This window comes from Mytilus galloprovincialis, chromosome 2 (assembly GCF_965363235.1).
Source record: "Mytilus galloprovincialis chromosome 2, xbMytGall1.hap1.1, whole genome shotgun sequence".
Classification (NCBI taxonomy): Eukaryota; Metazoa; Mollusca; class Bivalvia; order Mytilida; family Mytilidae; genus Mytilus; species Mytilus galloprovincialis.
Genome location: NC_134839.1, coordinates 47,915,790 through 47,935,636, shown reverse-complemented (window position 1 = coordinate 47,935,636; position 19,847 = coordinate 47,915,790).

The window sequence follows — 19,847 nt, the reverse complement described above, 5'->3', positions numbered from 1 at the left end:
ATTATTTTACAGGTAAATAGTCGGTATATCAAAGGATGTTGGCATTCAAGGAATAACCCTTACTACCATCAAACGATGTGCACAAGCTCTTATGTAACAAAATCTTTTAAGAACTCATTGTGTCATTTATATATGAATAACAATTCTCAAAAAGTATTGACCAAAAATTGTCATAAAAATGTCATTTGCATATTCTATCACTCACGTTGAACGAGATTGTCAACAAATATTTTTTTGACAATCTTGTTCAACGTGAGCGTTTAAGCATCACATGGAAAAGATGTTTTCATTGCCAGTGTTAATTTTTTTTGATGAACAAGTCACGTTATGGTAATTAAATTGACGGTGGCAAACTTGAAACGCCACGGCAAAAACTGAACAACAAACATAATACAAAACACAGTTTTGGATTTCAAATATTTTGGCCACGAGCATCACTGAAGAGACATGAATTGTCGAAATGCGCATCTGGTGCAACAAAATTGGTACCGTTGATTTTATTACTACCACTGGGTCGATGCCTCTGCTGGTGGACTATTAGTCCCCGAGGGTATCACCAGCCCAGTAGCCAGTACCTCGGTACTGGCATGAAAATACGGATTTTTTGTGTTATTAAAATTTGCTGTTACAAAATATTAGAAATTATTATAAATTAAGGAATGTATCTCCCTCATGCAAAGCTCTGATTCCTTTCACGAATTTGGTTATACTTTTTGGACCTTTTGGATTATAGCTCTTCAACTTTTATATATGCTTTGGATTTCAAATATTTTGGCCACGAGCATCACTGAAGAGACATGAATTGTCGAAATGCGCATCTGGTGCAACAAAATTGGTACCGTTGATTTTATTACTACCACTGGGTCGATGCCTCTGCTGGTGGACTATTAGTCCCCGAGGGTATCACCAGCCCAGTAGCCAGTACCTCGGTACTGGCATGAAAATACGGATTTTTTGTGTTATTAAAATTTGCTGTTACAAAATATTAGAAATTATTATAAATTAAGGAATGTATCTCCCTCATGCAAAGCTCTGATTCCTTTCACGAATTTGGTTATACTTTTTGGACCTTTTGGATTATAGCTCTTCAACTTTTATATATGCTTTGGATTTCAAATATTTTGGCCACGAGCATCACTGAAGAGACATGAATTGTCGAAATGCGCATCTGGTGCAACAAAATTGGTACCGTTGATTTTATTATATTACAAACTCAACAAAGAAAACTATGCATGAAAAATACGAATCCTCAAACAAAACCGCGATATATCTCAGGTGCTTCGTAACAGTAAGTAGATTTTGATGCAAATTTGACAACCGCCATGTTGCTCCGGTAGATAGAAATTCGGTAATAAGTCTAATACGTTTTTATCACATTCAAAGAAACGAGGATTGGACTGTCGTCACGACATTTTAAATGCATTCGTGTTCTGGGCAACAGATAGTCTGAAAACAATCAACCACATACTATGGCGTCTTTCAAATTTTGAACTTCAACTTAACAACTTGGAATCCTTAGTAAAAGGAAATCATGATACAAAAAAACAGGCTTTGGAATATCGTTTCAATAGGGATATCTTTATATTATCCACGTGCAGGTGCCGCTGAAATGTCCAATTAATTTGGCAGCTGAAATCATCTTTTTTGAGAAAAATTTTGTCAACCGACCTTCATTGTTAATTTCTAAGTCAGACCTTAGTGATAAAACGACGATTTAAATATAATAATTTTATTTCCAAATAATAACATATGTCAACTGTCATTTAAACTTGTGTCAAATGTGAGCTCGCAACATCAACATGAATGATGCTGCTAAATAAGAAATTTATTGTCTATAGTCAGAAGCACTGAAATATTTTGCCCTTGTTAAAAAAGCAGGAACGAAAACAATAGGTATACATTTACATAAAACGAAGTGAAATCAGATGCGTCACACAGTAATATATGATTCTGCAGTCATTTTCAATACAACTGTCAAGTAAAGAAACATGTCAAACTTATTAATACTATTTGGATACTAGAAGTAGTGGAAATGCAACATATTAACTTACCATATGTTCGCTACATCCTACCCATTGCCTCTGACTAGCTAATTTACTTCGGACAAAAACAACTTTTTTTTCTCTGAGTTTGTGTGTTGATTGTTTGGCATCAGTCCTTTTGCGCCAATTAATGTTTTTCAGGAGTATCATTTGCGCCAATTTTTCACCCAAACGTATCAATTGCGCCAATATTCGAAACTCATTTGCGCCAATTTACCTGTACACATATCTATCATAAATATTAATGATTAATATCTATTCTTATTTTTGGCTTAAAAAGTATCATATGTTCGGAAATATTTCATCATGAAGATGAGCATCTGGAGAGAAATTACTTGAAATGCATCCAGACAGTCAATGTACAGAGAGAGAAGAAAACTTATTGCTTTGCTGAATATTTAATGCAAGTTAAGCCAAAAAGAGAAGTAAATAGAAGCTTTTGCTAATTGTGTTTTAGTCACATATATTGATGACACAGTGCGTTGTTCCGTATGGGATGAAACTTTATCTTCCGCAAGACGTACCAGTCAAGAAGCAGAATCATTCCATAGGAACTATTGTGAACTTTTTTATGCATTTCCTCCTTCAGTGTTTTGTTTTTAACAATATTTGTGAAGATACAAGCTACTACATACATGAAATTAGGAAGTACCTATGCAGTCAAGAAGTAAGAGAAAGTATGTTTCAGAAAAAGAAACATTTGCAGTGCTAACTGCCGGCTCCATGTCCAAATAAAGGAAGAGGGAAGTAATTTTCTTCTAATTGGCGCAATCGTATGTTTTATTTTTGCGCAAATGATACCATGTAATTTTAAAACAGGTGGCGCAAACGAAGCATTAGAGAAAAAAGTTGTGGAGCATAAAGACGTATTTTTTGGCGCAAACGGATCTCTCCCGATTGTTTATGGGATCTGTTACACTATTATATTTTGGTAACTTCCTTTCATTGTATGTTTCAGAAGATTCTTTTCATCAAAATGGTATAGTTTCCCACTCAAAACATTTAAATCACGATCAAATGTGTTATGCAAGTCTTATCTGTGAAATCTTGAAAAAAGGGGGGATTTGATGCGAGATTTTTTTCTTGTATAATTAACAAAATGCATTTGTTTAAGCATTTTGTGATGAAATGATGCTTAAAGTGTAAAGTTAAGTTTACAATAGATAGTGAAGTTGTTTTACTTTTTGAGCTTTGGAATGTCGTTATAAATGTAAAAATCAGAAATGACTGAAGTTCAGCATTTAAACATTATAGAATTCACTGATTCAGAATTATTTTGGAGTCCGGCATAAAATCAACCTGATGTCTTTTTAAAGAAGAGGTTCACTGTTGTTACAAATTGAGCCTTTATATCATGTTTTAACTATTTTGATTAAGCAAAAAGTACGATAAGTAGAAATAACCATCAACAATATAAGAATAAGAGATTGTGGAATGATACCGAATGAGACAACATCATTCTACGGTCTAGAAGCTTATCATAGATCATCTTCAGAACTGCGAGAATTAGCATAGCCCATTCCACAAAGGAAGCTACAAAAGTATCATATATGACAAAAATGTAAAAAAAACTTCAAGCTTAAGTATTAAAAAGAGTGGGGAAAAATAGGACACAAAATGTCAACATCCAGATTAATTATAAACGAGACAAATATATAACGAAGTAGACGAAACTATAAAGAATGAAAACCTTGACATACAAAAGTATCATATATGAAAAAAATGTAAAAACACTTCAGGCTTAAGTTTATTGACATAACAATAAATTAAAAAACAAATATGATGTTAAGAAATATATCGGATATATCACAATGACGTTTACAAATAAGTCATTTTTTTTTAAGTTTTACATAAGCTGTAGAATAAATATAGATATGTATGTAACACACACGTGTTTAAGTTGCATTACATTGCAACCCCCGAGGTGATGTACCAAAATCCAGATAATTAAGCAAAACCCAACAGTAAGATAATTCTTTTGATTTTATAGATGTCAAAATTCAATAAGAGTTTTGAATCTAATATCTAAAGCATTGAAGATCTTATACTTTCTTGTTTTTATTCATACATGTTATAAATAAATACAGATGTAATATTTAATTCTAACGTTTCTGTGTATGTTCTTTTATTTCTTATCAGCAAAAATACTTCAATCTGATTGGTTGACTACCCCGGTGTAAATAACACCCCACCCTTGTTCACCCGGGAATAAATAAAATTTTGCCAAAATTTAAAAAAAAATGAAATTTCACCAAAAAAAATTAAAAAATAAAATTTTCCCAAAATAAATAAAAAAATAATAAGAAGAAAATGCTAAAAAAAAAAGAATTTAAATTTTTAAAAAATATTTTGTTTTTTTAGTTTTTTTTGTAAACTCAAAAGGACACAAAAATTTTCAGAATTTTTCCGAAAATAAAGTAAAAAAGTGTTTGGCAATGTGCAGCAACATGGACATTGACATAATATTATGCTGGAAATTTTTCACTACCATTTTTTCAATTTTACGTCCTGGTTTCAAAATGAGTAAAGGAATTGTTCATAAGAAATAAATTCGTTATCTTGGTGTAATCAGCGGTGTACGGAATTTAACACCGTTGTTGAAAATTCATACACCCATTCGGCTGCGCCTCAGGGTCTATGAATTTTCAACAACGGTGTAAAATTCTGTACACCCCTGATAACACCAAGATAACTAATAATATATGCATCGTTGGAGTCAGTTTCACACAAAAAAACTTATGACTAAGATTGGTCTTAAGTCATGAACAAATCTGGATTTTTAATGTTTAGGTTTGAGCAATCATGATCCATAAAAGGGCTTTTAACGCTACATATGTATTAAGTGATATTTTGCTTACTAGCACTGCGTCGAGACGGCTGATGTTGAAACATAAGTCCTCGGGTTTATTAGAGGTCACCGGTGAGATCACGAATCACGTACGAATCACGAACGTATCACCTACTTTGCCGTATGACACGAAGCGGGATCATTAATTTCAAGTTAGGAAGCCTAAGTGTTCATTATTATCTCGCTTTGCTTATAAGTGTATTTTTTCATTGATTGATACGCGTACTGCCTGTTTTATTCTTTTTTTTTTGTATGTGGTCGTCAGTCACGGAGCACTTGCTGGTGGGAGTGGTGGGGGCTTATATTTTTTTAGAACAAAATATTTTTAGTCTGATTTTGGTAAAAACAATAATTCTGGCCAGCACCAAGAGAAGAGAACGACCGTTTGATGATTTGTAGAAGGGGAGGCTGAAATTAAACGGCAGGACAGGCCATAAGCAAATCATCAATAAATAAAAAGATATGCAGTACCAAACTCTCCCAAACGGTACACACATTTCGCGTTGAAATTGTAACCAAAACATGAGTTTAGAAACCGAACTATAGTTCCGGCTTTTTTGCAATAAATTCCTACGCGTATGTATTCATGGGTAATAAAGGTAAAACTGTTTAAATTTTGCATTCAAGTAAAATTATTGAGTTAAAGACAGGTTGACAAGTCGACAGGTTGACAACTTTGAAAATGTTCTCATTGAAATAAGTGCTTGACAGGTTGACAAGTCGACAGGTTGACAAGTCGACAGGTTGACAAGTCGACAGGTTGACAATGTAAAAAATGTTATCGTTCAAATAAGTGGTTGACAGGTTGCCAAGTCGACAGGTTGACAATGTTAAAAATGTAAAAACAAATTATAGTTAACAGGTTGACAGGTCGACAGGTCGACAAGTAGATAGGTCGACAAGTAGACAGGTCGACAGGTTAATAAGACGTTGACCAATTGATAATGTTGTTATGTATAACTGGTAGACAAATTGACAAGTTGACATTGTACCTATACACTGTACAAAATGAAAACAATCATAATAATAGCAAGTCGACTGGTTAACAATTTACAGATTTGATTAATAATTGGCCGATATGCAGTTAAACGTCTTGGCTAAAATAAAGGTTAAAAACATACAGTTAATTTTTATTTTTTGAATTACAATATTCAGTATTGAATTCAATTGCATAGTTAATGGTCAATAGGTAAAGTTCAAAACTAGCTATTAAAGTTAACATTTTACATAATATTTTACAGTCCATAAAGTTATACATTGTTTTGGATTGTCTTTAGTAAACAAATTTTAAATGTTAATAAAATTGAAATCTACAAATTTTGATGTGTTTCTTTTTCTTGTCCTCTTCAATCATCAATATACAGGAAACCAATCAATAATTTCGTCATGATGATGATGGTTTGGGAGACGAAACATTAACATGTTTTTATCCATGTTTTCAAAATGTTTTAAGTTGTTTCTGTATGTCTGGTTGTCAATCTTTACTTTTTGTAATATCTTTAATTTTTCTACTTCACTTGGCTTGATTTCATGAACAAAATTTTGGAATTTTTCTCAATTTTAAATTCATTCCGAACCCTTCCTTTTCAAGCTCCTCCAGTTCATCTAAAAAGCAAATGTATTATTTTGTTAACATACCATTGTTTAATTTACATTCAATAAATATATTTTAAAATTAAAACAAACTTTTAATAATAGACAAGAATATAACCATAGTAAACGGATGCCTCACTCGCACTCTAAGTTGTAATTGAAATTAATAAAATCACATGATACGGAACACGTGTACCAAGTTCAAAATTAATTAGACTTTAACTTCATCAGAAATTACCTAGAACAACAACTTAAACCTGAAATATCAAGAACTATTTTCTGAAACGAGACAAACGGACGAATGGACGGACTAACGGTCAGAGTAATGTACAAAAAAAAACGACATAAAAACCAGACGAACAGGGCAGAAAATATGAAGTCCCAAAAGCACATAATTTTCTTTTATTGTTGGTAAGTAATATGTGAATTATAGTTATTTCTGAGGATAATGTTTGTTTTGATAAAAAAATATTTAAATTTAAATCAGTAATAATACAATTCAATTTGTAAAATTTTAACAAATACCAATTGATGTGTTAAATCTCCTCAATTATATTAATGTAATTCCTGCAAATTAACAACATTGCTTTACTGTTTAGCTGTCGAACGTGCGGGAGATAAAGCATGGCTTAATTACCATTATGTTACTAAATATTGTCCTGTACCTTATCTGGAATATGCCAGTTTCAAATCGTTATTTACGTTCCACTTTTTATGTACTTGTGTGTTCGCATTGGCCTATGTTGTAAACCTGAGTTTCTGTAGTTCTAAGTATAGTTAATATGTTCCCTTGGTTTTATAATTTTATTCTTTTTTATTACTTTTTATCTTAAGCAATTATTTATTTAGTATGATATTGTCTGTATAATATAATAGCAATTATTGTTTATCAGATAATTGAATTTAATGAGGCTACTGGCGTATGTTGTTTTTGGATCTGTACACGTGTTTGTATTGTAAATCAAAAAGTGTCCGTTTACACTGTCTTACATTTTGGGAACGCCTCTTGTTAAGAATGATTACTATCACGTGCATTTTGTTCTTAAGAGTGTAAAGCACGTTATAACTTTCTCACATAGCATCTGTTTAGCTTTATACAAACATTTTGTTATAACAAAAAAATAATTTCGACTTAGTCTATATTCTTAGTTTTTGCGCAATTTCCACCTGTGTAGTTATTTTCGGAGTATCATCGCAAACAAACATTTTGTTGACTTAAGAGTTTTTATAACGAAGAAACATTAGCCGTATATAAGTGTGACGTTCTTTGTCCTAATTACGAACTATCCTAGCTGTTTGTTTGCTGCCAGTTTCCAGATTTAGTGCCATCCTAGTTTTTCATTTGCTGACCAGTTTTCTAATATACCATGCCAAGAGGAAATTCAAAGAAAGGGACTCCAGCTAGAGGGCAGGGGTCAAACGACGAAGAATGGCCGACCCTAAGGAGAAGGAACAACCTATAGCTAGTGTAGTTAATCCAAGATCATCTGGTGAGTCGGTTATAGATTTTAATAGTGACCCAGGGCCCTCCCAAACTGGGACAGAATCTAACATATTTAACGAAAACATTCAGTTTTCACAAAGCCTTCCCTGTCTTGAGGAAAGTTTGTTTGACCAAATCGGGTGTTATGTACCCATGAAACTAAAAGATAAAATTTGGAAACATGAATTTATCGACCTAAATTTGTTGATTAAATCTCCTAGAGAACTGGCAAATTTTCCTGACCACAAAGGTGATTTAGTTGTAAAAGGGGGTCACATGCGGATTGAATCTTTACCATGTCGCGCTATACCAAATATACACACATGGACAAGCGCTTTCATGATTTATATGAGTATTTTGCTAGAGAAACAGAGTTCTTTGGCTCAAGAATTGCTAAAGTACATGAGAGATATTCGTTTTGCAGCAAATAAATCACACGGTTGGGGAACATACGATGAGCAATTCAGACTCCGCAAAGCACAAAGACCTCAGTCATCTTGGGCTGTCATAAACCAAGACTTATGGTCATTTTATATAACAACAGCTATGAGAGATCAAGGTCAAAGTAATGAAAGTAAAGTAGGTTTCAGTTCTCAAACTGAGCCTCTTCATTCCTTTCGTCAGTCATCAGGCCAACAAAATGTTCAGCAACCTAGAACATGCAATGCATACAACACAAAAGGGAAGCGGTGTAATTTTAACCCCTGCCGATTCAAACGTGGATGCTCAGCATGCGGTGGTCAACACCCAGCTTATTTTTGTAAGAGACATTAAAATGGCAAAACAGATAGACACATTTTCACTTGGTTTTTCCCCAGTTAAGGTTGAAAATTTAGAAATATATTTACATGATTACCCCCTTTTAGAACATGCCTCGTATTTATTGTCCGGTTTCAAATTTGGTTTTTCTTTACATTACTCAGGACCTCGTTTACCTACAGATTCCAAAAATTTAAAAAGTGCTATTGAGAGACCAGACATACTTCTTCAAAAAATTAAGAAAGAAATAGATGCAGGGCGTGTTGCTGGTCCCTTTAAGTTTAGGCCTATTCCTATTTTACGAATCTCGCCATTGGGATTAGTTCCAAAGGGAAAGGACGGTCAGTTTAGAGTTATTCACCACTTATCTTATCCCGAAAATTCCTCCGTCAACGATTTTATTGATCCAAAGAAATGTTCAGTTGTCTATTCAAATATTGATGACGCTGTGGATGTTATAAAATTATACGGAAATAAGACATTAGCCAGCAAGTCCGATGTCCGCTCAGCATTTAGATTACTCCCTATCTCGCCGATTGATTTTGATCTTCTTGGTTTCAAAATTAATCAAGAATTTTATTTTGATAAATCCCTCCCTTTTGGAGCCTCAATTAGCCGTGCTTTATTTAACAAGTTTGCGTCATTTCTACACTGGGCGGTTTCTGTAAGACAATCTGAGGGCGCCATTGTACACTATCTTGACGACTTTCTATTTTTGGGAAGGGGCGGAACTTGTCAATGTGCTGACCTGCTTCATACTTTCAAGGTTATTTGCAATGATCTGGGAATTCCTTTGGCGGATGAGAAAACAATCTCTCCCACGACTCGGCTTACATTCTTGGGTGTAGAAATTGACACTTCCGACATGACTCTCCGCTTACCTTCAGATAAGCTTGATGAATTGCTTCAAAAAATTTCCTTTGTTTTAAAAAGCAAGAAGGTCACGCTAAGAGAAATGCAATCCCTTTTGGGTTCATTAAACTTTGCATGTCGTGTTGTCGTGCCGGGGAGAGCTTTTTGCAGAAGATTGATTGATTCAACGATTGGTTTGAATAAACCACATTACAGAATAAGAATAACTTCGAACATAAAAGCTGATCTTTTGATGTGGAAATCATTTTTGAAAAATTTTAACGGTCTTACTCTTATGCCAGATAGACTATGGACCTCTAACGAGGCGCTCGAATTTTACACAGACAGTGCCGGGGGGTCCACACTTGGTTTCGGCATATATTTTAAGGGTAGATGGGCTCACGGGTTATGGCCGAGAACGTGGCATAAGCGCGGTTTATTGTCTAACATTACATTTTTAGAACTATTTCCAGTCATGGTAGCGATCATTCTGTGGGGGTCTGAACTTAGAAATAGAAAGGTGTTGTTTCATATTGACAACGAAGGAGCAGTGCACATTATTAATAAGAAATCATCAAAATCATCAGATGTCATGGTTTTAGTTAGACGTTTAGTTCTAGAAACATTACATCATAACATATTAATTAAAGCAGATCACGTCCCAGGTAAGGTTAATACTATAGCTGATGCTATTTCTCGTTGCCAGTGGTCCCGTTTCCGGAACCTAGCACCAAATGCATCTCTGACACCAACTCCAATTCCGAACCAAGTATGGATTCTATAACAGAGGAATCAGCTAGACTTTTTTCTGATTCGTTAGCCGGAAATACATGGAAAAGCTATTCAAGAGCGAGATCTGTTCTTGATTCATTCCAACTTCTATATACACTGGATAAAGTATGGCCAGTTCCTGTTGAACAGTTAGTACAATTCATCGCTTATTTATCATTGAAGCATTTTTCTCCAGCTACAGTTCGATTATATATAAGTGGCATTTCTTTTTCTCACAAGGAACGTAATTTAGAGGATACTACTAAGAATTTTGTGGAATCAAAAATGCTTGAAGGTTTACACAGAAATCACCCACAGAGAGACAATAGGGCCCCGGTTACATTACCATTATTACGACAGATTACAGACGCTCTCACTAGTATTTGTTTATCTACTTATGAATCTTTATTATTTAAATCTTCATTTATTTTGGCATTTTTCGCTATGTTACGTGTAAGTGAATTTACGACAAAAAATAAATCTGATTCTAGTGCCGAGGCACTGCAATTGTCGGATGTGGTCGTGTCAGATCGTCAATTAAAAAATTAACATTAAGAAAATTAAAACGGATCAGAGAGGTTATTCAACGTTCATTGTGATAAATAAATACAGAGATAACGCGAACATTTGCCCTGTGTTAACCTTGAAGAAATATTTAGCTGCACGTCCTGCGGTTTCAGGCTGTTATCATTTATTTATGCATTTTGACGGATCACCGCTTACCCGTTATCAACTGTCAGCCATGCTAAGAAAGTCAGTTAATTTTTGTAACATTCCAAACCCTAACCTTTTGAAATCTCATTCATTTAGATTTGGAGCCGCCACAGAGGCGAGCAAACGTGGTATTAATGACGAAACTATTAAAAAATGGGGAAGGTGGTCGTCAGGTGCATTTGAGCGTTACATCAGGATTCCGTGGTGAAAATAATTTCAAAATTTTTCAATTTCTTTATATGTACATATAGAACAGAAGTATACAACATTATAACAAACTCCTTAAATAGTTTTCGGTTTGTAGGTCATGAGCTGCAGTCAACTATTTGGATAATGGGATCTTCTATTCCCCATTGGGCTGGCATAACAGCTGCTAGTCGATCTGGTGGGAAAAACCTTAATTTGGATAGGCTTGGAGTACAAGTTGAATGGATAACTAAATCAGGAATGAAATGGAAAGATCTGGATTCATCTTTTGAAAGTGAAATCAAAAAGTGGTCAGCCCCTAATTATATTTTTATACATCTAGGTGCAAATGATTTAGTTTCTATGAAATCAAAAGAGCTAATAGAGAACATCAAATGTTCAATTTTGAGAATAAAGGTTTTTGCACCTGACATTAGAATAATTTGGTCAGACATTTTACCAAGGCCCTATTGGCATGGAACATTAAGGCCAAAGTTAGTGGAAATAGCTAGAAAAAGAGTCAATTGTGCCGTAAGATCATTTATAAAGACCGAAGGCCAATATATTTCGAGGTATCCAGCTATCAAAGCCTCTGAGCACAATTTATTTAGACATGACGGCTGCCACCTGTCACAAGTCGGTATTGGCATTTTCCTAAATAACATTCAGGCTGCCATTGAAACTTTCGTACTCGGTGTTGCTAAGGTTTTCCCACCAGATAAATGAGCGCAGAGAATGTTTGGCGGTGAATGGGGATTTATAAGACCCCCATTCATTTGGCGGTTCAGGGAGACAATAAACGGACTTGGAACTGTCCCCCTCTGGCACATATCTCTACCCTACCGGCTCTTTAGTGGAGGGTATCAAATAATTTCCTAGGGTTCACTCTTGTCATCAAGAGGAATCCCCTCCACTTCTGGTATCAGAAGGGAGGTCTCATCTCCGCAGTACACGTAATTCAGGTTGTTTGCATTTAAAAAATCGGAGAGACTGTTGTTTTCAGAGGTCTGTGTAAACAGAGGGGGGTTCTCCGTCCAGTCCACTCTTGCACGTAGGAGGGATGTTTTGACACTTATGTTATCATAGGGTCACCGATATGCTCTTTTCAATCCTTTGGCTATCGGTTTGTTTGTCTCCCTGGAACTGGTTAAACATTTTATCTGCGGCCTATCAAATATCCACACATACATATTTTGTACATATACTTGTTGTATTATTAGTAATAAATATTCTATATTCTTTCTACAATTTGTATTGTCTGTTTTTAAGCGCCAGTAGTCCGTTTATTAATTTACAATTTTCTAAAATATAAATATGTTTTACATGTATATACATACTTTGTATGCTGTACTTGAGGGCACCCTTTAAATGTCTTAAAGTTTGTAAATCACGCAAGCACACCGATGGCCCTTTACTGTTTGCTTCTGCTCGTATAACTCGTATAAACGTTTATAAATGTTTGAACTTTATTCAATGTTATGAAATCAGCTGGTTGCATACTGTTCACTGCCTGTTTAAAATAAAAAGAAAAATTTCTCATGATGTCATATTTGTTTCAAATTTAATAAAAATAGTTGTTATAATATTACTTTAAAATATTTGGTTTTAACATTATGAGTATATAAATTTAAGAATTTCGCTACTTTAATTCAAAACTAGATGCAATTAAGTTATACTTTACACTGGTAATAGTGTGTTAAATTTTTCCGAACTATTAAATTAGAATTGTCAAATATTATACCTGAAACAACACAGATTTTTGCTGTGCTAAAATGCTGTATAGTCTTCTTGCTGAATTGAATATATTCAGATAAATTGTAATTTCATTAGATTCGTTTACTTCTTCTTTCAACTGCAAAAAGATGTACTTTGACAGAATATGAAGTAGTGCAGCCAGCCGTAGTACATGTATTGTGTCCTTGCTACTTGTCATTCATAAATCTATTTGTGTGGTTGGTATGTTTTCTTTATCATCTTCATTGTTTTCTGAAATTCACAATTATAAACAAAAAATGTATGTAATGTATTTATATGTATTTGTAAATTTTAATAATAAACTTTTATTATCAAATCATTATTTTAAGATTAAAATCTGGTAATTACAAAGTACTACTTATAAAATATTAATAGGACAAAAAACTGTTACCATAACCCTAATTTTTCTCTAAATATTACCTAACCCTAACCTTAACCTTACTGTAACCCTAACCCAACCTAACTATAGCCAATAGTTAAACCTGAATTAAATTGTAAATTAACCCTTACCCTTCAACATTGACATAGCTTACGGCGTTAGATAGCACATTGAAACAGCCTCCGGCGTTAGATTGCATTTTCATAAAACTAACTCTAACCATAAATTTAATTAAATGTGTAACCCTTCCCTTACCCTACTATTGACACAGCCTTCGGCGCTATATCGCACATTAACACAGCCTACGGCGCTAGATAGCTCATTGACACAGCCTACGGTTGTAGATCGCATATTGACACAGCTTACGTCGTTATTTCGCACATTTATAATTCTAACAGTAACCATAATTTTTTTATTCTCAGTGTAACCCTTCCCTAACTTTACCACTGACACAGCCTACGGCGCTGATAGTACATTGACACAGCCTCCAGCGTTAGATTGCACATTTATAACACTAACTCTAACCATAGCTTTTATTATAATTTTAATTCTTCCCTAACCCTACTGCTCACACCAACTTCGGCACTAGATCGCACATTGACACAGTCTACGGCGCTGATAGTACATTGACACAGCCTCCAACTTTAGATTGCACATTTATAACACTAACTCTAACAATAGCTTTTATTATAATTTTAATCCTTCCCTAACTCTACTGTTCACACCAACTTCGGTGCTAAATCGCACATTGACACAGCCTACGGCGCTAGTGTGCACATTGATGAAGCCTACGGCGTGAAATGGTACATTCATATAATTAACTGTAACAATAACGTTTATTCTAATTCTAACCTTTCCCTGACTCTACTATTAACACAGCCTATGGCGCTAGATCGCACATTGACACAGCCTACGGCGCTAGATCGCACATTGGCTCAGCCTTCGGCGCTAGTTTGCACATTGATACAGCTTACGGCGTTAGATAGTACATTTATATAAATAACTCTAACAATAACTTTTTTTTCTAATTCTAAACTTTCCCTAACCCTACTATTGATACAGCCCACAGCGCTAGATTGCACATTGTCACAGACTACGGCGTTAGATCTCACATTCATTACACTAACTATAATCGTAACTTTTATTCTTATTCTAAGCATTCCCTAACCTTACTATTGACACAGCCTCCTGCGTTAGATTGCACATTTTTAAAACTAACACTAACCATTACTGTTAAATCCTTCCCTAACTCTAATATTAACACAGACTTCGGCGCTAGATTGCCCATTGGCACAGCCTACGGCGCTAGATCGCACATTGACACAGCCTACGGCGCTAGATTGCACATTGACACAGCCTACGGCTTTAGAACGCACAGTCATAAAACTAACTTTAACAATAACTTTTATTCTAATTCTAACCATTCCCTAACCCTACTGTTCACACAGCCTACGGCGGTAGATCGCACATTGACACACCCTACGGCATTAAATCGCACATTCATAAAATTGACTATAACTATAACTTTTATTCTAATTCTAGCCCTTCCCTGACCCTACTATTGACACAGTCTATGGCGCTAGATTGCACATTGACACACCCTAACGCGTTAAATCGCACATTCATAAAACTGACTATAACTATTCCTTTTATTCTAAATCTAACCTTTCCCTAACCCTACTATTAACACAGCCTAATGAGCTAGGTCGCACATTGATACAGCCAACAGCGTGAGATCGCAAATTATTAAAACTGACTTATAACTTTTATTCAAATTCTAACCATTCCCTAACCCGACTATTGACACAGCCTACGGCGCTAGATCACACTTAGACATAATCTACGGGGCTGTATCACACATTGACACCAATTCATAAAACTCACTGTAACCATAACTGTTTTTCTAAGTGTAACCCTTTCCTTAGCTTAGTTTTAACACAGCCTACGGCGCTAGATCGCACAATGACACTGCCTAAGGTGTTATATCGCAAATGAACACAGCCTACTGTTCAAGATTGCGAACTGACACAGGCTTCGGCGTTATATCGTGTATTGACACAGAGTACGGGGCTTATTATTTTTTTTCAAAACCATCTTATCACACCTGTAATTGTGTAATTGCGAGAAAACTGTTTATTAATCGTGATAATATACACATCCTACAACATTTAAATTTTTAGTGACACATCAAATATTTAAAGATTGTAAATAGCCCGGTCCAAAATTTTTAAATTAGTTCTTACCAAAAACCGACATTAAAAAATCAGCAGCCCAATAAGGCTGCTATATTGCTGACAATAAACACTACATACAGTTGAAATAAGGACACATTGAAAATATCTTTAAAATACATCAAATTTAATTAAATTAATCATACCATCATTTTCCTTGTATTTTTCATCCAAAAATTCAACGAAAGAGTCAGTCATTTTGTCATATTCCTCTTGTGCTGATGCAGACAAACTGTAAGTTACTCCGTTGGTATGATTCTCGAACATTTTTAAAAATACTGGAACAAAATTCTGTAGTTTAGATTCTTGTAATATTTTGTAATGTTCCTTTACAATGGAGGTCGGGTACAGGGCCGGTCTAGATACTAAGAACAAAAATCTATCAATAAACCCATCATTTCCAGTGAAATTGGTCAATTCACAAATTAGGGGTTGTGGCTGTATGTAAATACAAATGGACATTGATGTCTATTTGAAGCCACGAGAACCTGACGAAAGTTGTGTAAATTCTCCTTTGCCGTTCCACATTTTACAAATGATGGATCTCTCTGATTCTCCTTTCATTTGTTTGCAGTTTATTGACGACAAAAATCTGTGTCCCTCGTCCGAGGTTATAAGACCATAGCTTTCATTTGTAATTTGGTGTTTTTGAATTCCTGGATTTGTGTAATTATCCAATTGCATTTTTTTCCGAAACTTTGTTAAGATTTCATCCATAACCGGTTCTATTACTTTGTCGTAAGTCACAGTTTTACCTCCTCCTGGATCGCATACAGCTATTAAATACGAGTTTAAAGTTGTGCTAAAAGCTTTTCCTTGTCCTTCAACTTTGGATTTTGGTCCACACATGCTTGGTGTCATGGATAGTAGTGCTGGCATAATAAGATTCAGAGATGAATTTGTAGATTTTTCAAAAATTGTCAACCAATTGTAAATATCTGCATCTAAAATGTTGTCCCATGGAATGTTTGCGCTGTATGCTGTTCTATAAGTCTGCATCCGAAATTCGGCGGAATGCCATTATTTTACGAAATGTCTGTTTTCCCCAATTTTTGGTACGTATTGTTATACAGACAACGTTAGCGCTATGGAAAAACTTAAGAAAACATGAAGACGTCATAAACGTCGAAGGAAATCATTTTATGGTACATAAAAACATTTTTGTCAGGAAATTATTCTTATCAAGAGTAATATGAAACTGTAAATTTGCATGTAACATTGAAATGTCCAAGATAAAAAGAAGAGATATTAGCGATGGAGAATTTTTTAGATGCACAGAATGTTTGACCAAGATTTCAAATAGAAAGAATCTATTTTTGAGGTAAATATTTCAGTTAAATATTTTTATAATAATTACATTTCGGTGTAAATATGTAATAAATAGAAATAGCTCTCCAATGACCATTTTATTGCCATTTGTTTTTGTTCAATCATTCAGTATATTAATGCAAACTAAGATTTTGTAATATTTAATAATTAGTGATTCGCGATTTCGTTATATTACGGAGAAATCACTCTAAGCAGTAACCACGCTCCACTATTCATTAATTATATGTAGAAGTCCTTTAAGTTAAGTCATAGTGATAACTGTAAGTCAATGCCATTTGTTTGTGTTCAATCATTCAGTATATTAATACATAATAAGGTCTTCTAATCATTTATTAATTATTGATTCGCGATTCATTAAGGGGATAACACTCTAAATAGTAATCACGCCCCACTACTCATTATGAAGTAAAAGTCCGTTAAGTAGATAACGAAAGTTTATTAGTCCGTTTTATGTTTTTGAAAATCAAAGGAATTTCTTTCTAATTAAAAAAGAATGCCATGTTGCCCATTGTTACCCAATAACAAAAGCTAATTCTTAAATGATTTGAAATGAACATAAATCATGCCGCAATATTTCTGTTTTGTTTTAATATAATTTTCATTTGTTATTTATGTTCATTCAATCGAAGGTTTTTTTGCAAAATATGTTTTCTCCTTGTTGAAATCCATTTTATACCTGTGACTTTTTATGGGCAATTTTGTAGTTAAAATAGGTTGTTAAAAATTAACGTGTAGTCACAAGTCATCTTAATTTCATTTTAACAACACCAAAAGTCATCAAAATTAGAAATTTAGAATAATAAAAAACGGAAAACACTTACAGAGGTCATTTTATTACTTTTAATAGTTTTTAATGCTTTAATTATTGATTTATTATGAAAAGAAGTAACCCTTATTTTTATTTATGTTATATTTTATTTTTTAAAATTCAAGACTCCAGTTGAAGCATTTGATGATGGCTGTGTATTTTTTGGAATGGACCTGCAAATATATGAATGTGAAAAACTGATCCACTCTTTATCGCATACCACTGTTATCGAATGGTTCAGTATATTAAGAGAAATATGTTCCAAAGTGTTTATTGACATGCCGTGGAAATTAAGAGGAGATATATCTGGTAATGTAATTGAAATTGACGAATCCTTATTCGGTAAGAAGAGACAACATCACCGTGGAAGTGGAAATCAGTATGTATGGGTATTTGGAGTAACGGAAAGGTCAACTAGGAATGCATTTATGCAAATAGTTGATAAGCGGGACAGGGCAACCTTACTTCCAATCATCAAATCACATATAAAAACAGGTTCAACAATTTTCTCTGACCAATGGGGCGCTTACTTCACACTGAATGAAGAAGGTTATACACATGACACAGTTAACCATAGCAAAGCATTCAAGTCTAGAATAGGGTGTTGTACAAATACTATTGAAGGTCTTTGGGGGAATATTAAATTAAAGATTAAAAAGATGAAAGGAGTTCTACCATCACATATTTCTGAAATATTGGACGATTATATGTATAGATAGAGATTCGGAAAATCAAATGGAGATGAGATGTGTACGAGAGACTTGTAACTGATATAAGTAAATGTCATGGTTTTAAAAATTTGAAATTTTCATGTGACTGTTGTTCTATGTATTTGAATAATATTTTTTTTATATCAAAAGAAACTTCTTTCAAAATTGTGCTGTTGTTATGCATTTTACATAACAGAAGGTTTGACTGTCCCTCAGATTTCTTTCGTCCCTCTTTTACACAACACATTGCAAATATATTTCATATATTTTGAAACATTAATAAATTAATTGTATAAATGAGAATGAAAAAGGGGAATGTGTCAAAAAGACGGCAACAACCCGACAATAGTACAGAAAACAGCAAAAAGTCACCAACAGGTCTTAAATGACGCGAGAATTTACGGCACCCGGAGGTGTACTTCAGGTGGCCTCTAAACAAATATATATACTAGTTCAGTGATACTAAACTCCAAATTGTACACAAGAAACTAAAATTAAAATTAATACAAGACTAACAAAGGCTTGATTTGGGACAGGCGCAAAAAAGCGATGTTTCAACCTGTTAACTTGTCGACCTGTCGGTCTTTCAACTTGTCGATCTGTCAACTTGTCGACCTGTTATCCGGTTGATCTTAACACTTATAAACTTGTCGATTTTAATACTTGTCGACCTTTTCATTGTCGACCTGTTAATATGTTAAAATATATATATACATGTAAACCGATTTACTTCTTAGTTAAACCAATTTACTCCTATTTTCTTCCGATGGAACTACAGTACCGTATATCCTACTTGACCCGGCAACAGTAGTATACCGCTGTAACATAATTATCATGATCGATGTGTACAGTTTTGTTTATCATATAGAATATATTGTATAATTTCGGTAAATTTTCAATCACAAAATTTTTGAATCAGTCCATACCAGTGCGGTGACCGAAGGCTGATTTTTTTTTAATTTAATCTCCCCACCGAACACTCTATATATATCATTGGAAAGAGGAAATCGTGTACTATAATAATATGCCTGTCGTTAGGACTTGATATGGTCACACTTTTTTAAAATTGAGTTCAAAGGTCATATGTAAAAATCTGAACATTTGGGAGGGTTTTAATTTTGACATTTCTTTCTATTTCTAAACTCTACCTTAATACAAATGATACAGTTTTGGCTCTAGTATTGTTTGTTATTATACATAAACCTTAATCATTAACATTTGTTTATCAAAATAATTCCTGAAACGACGTTTTATAAACAAAACTTCAAAAATCAAGTTTTCAACCTAATTGTTAAGAACACCTTAACCTTATGACAAATTTCAATTTCAGGTAAAAATCAATTGTCATGCAGGACAGTACTTTAAAATTATTTTTTAAACTATCATA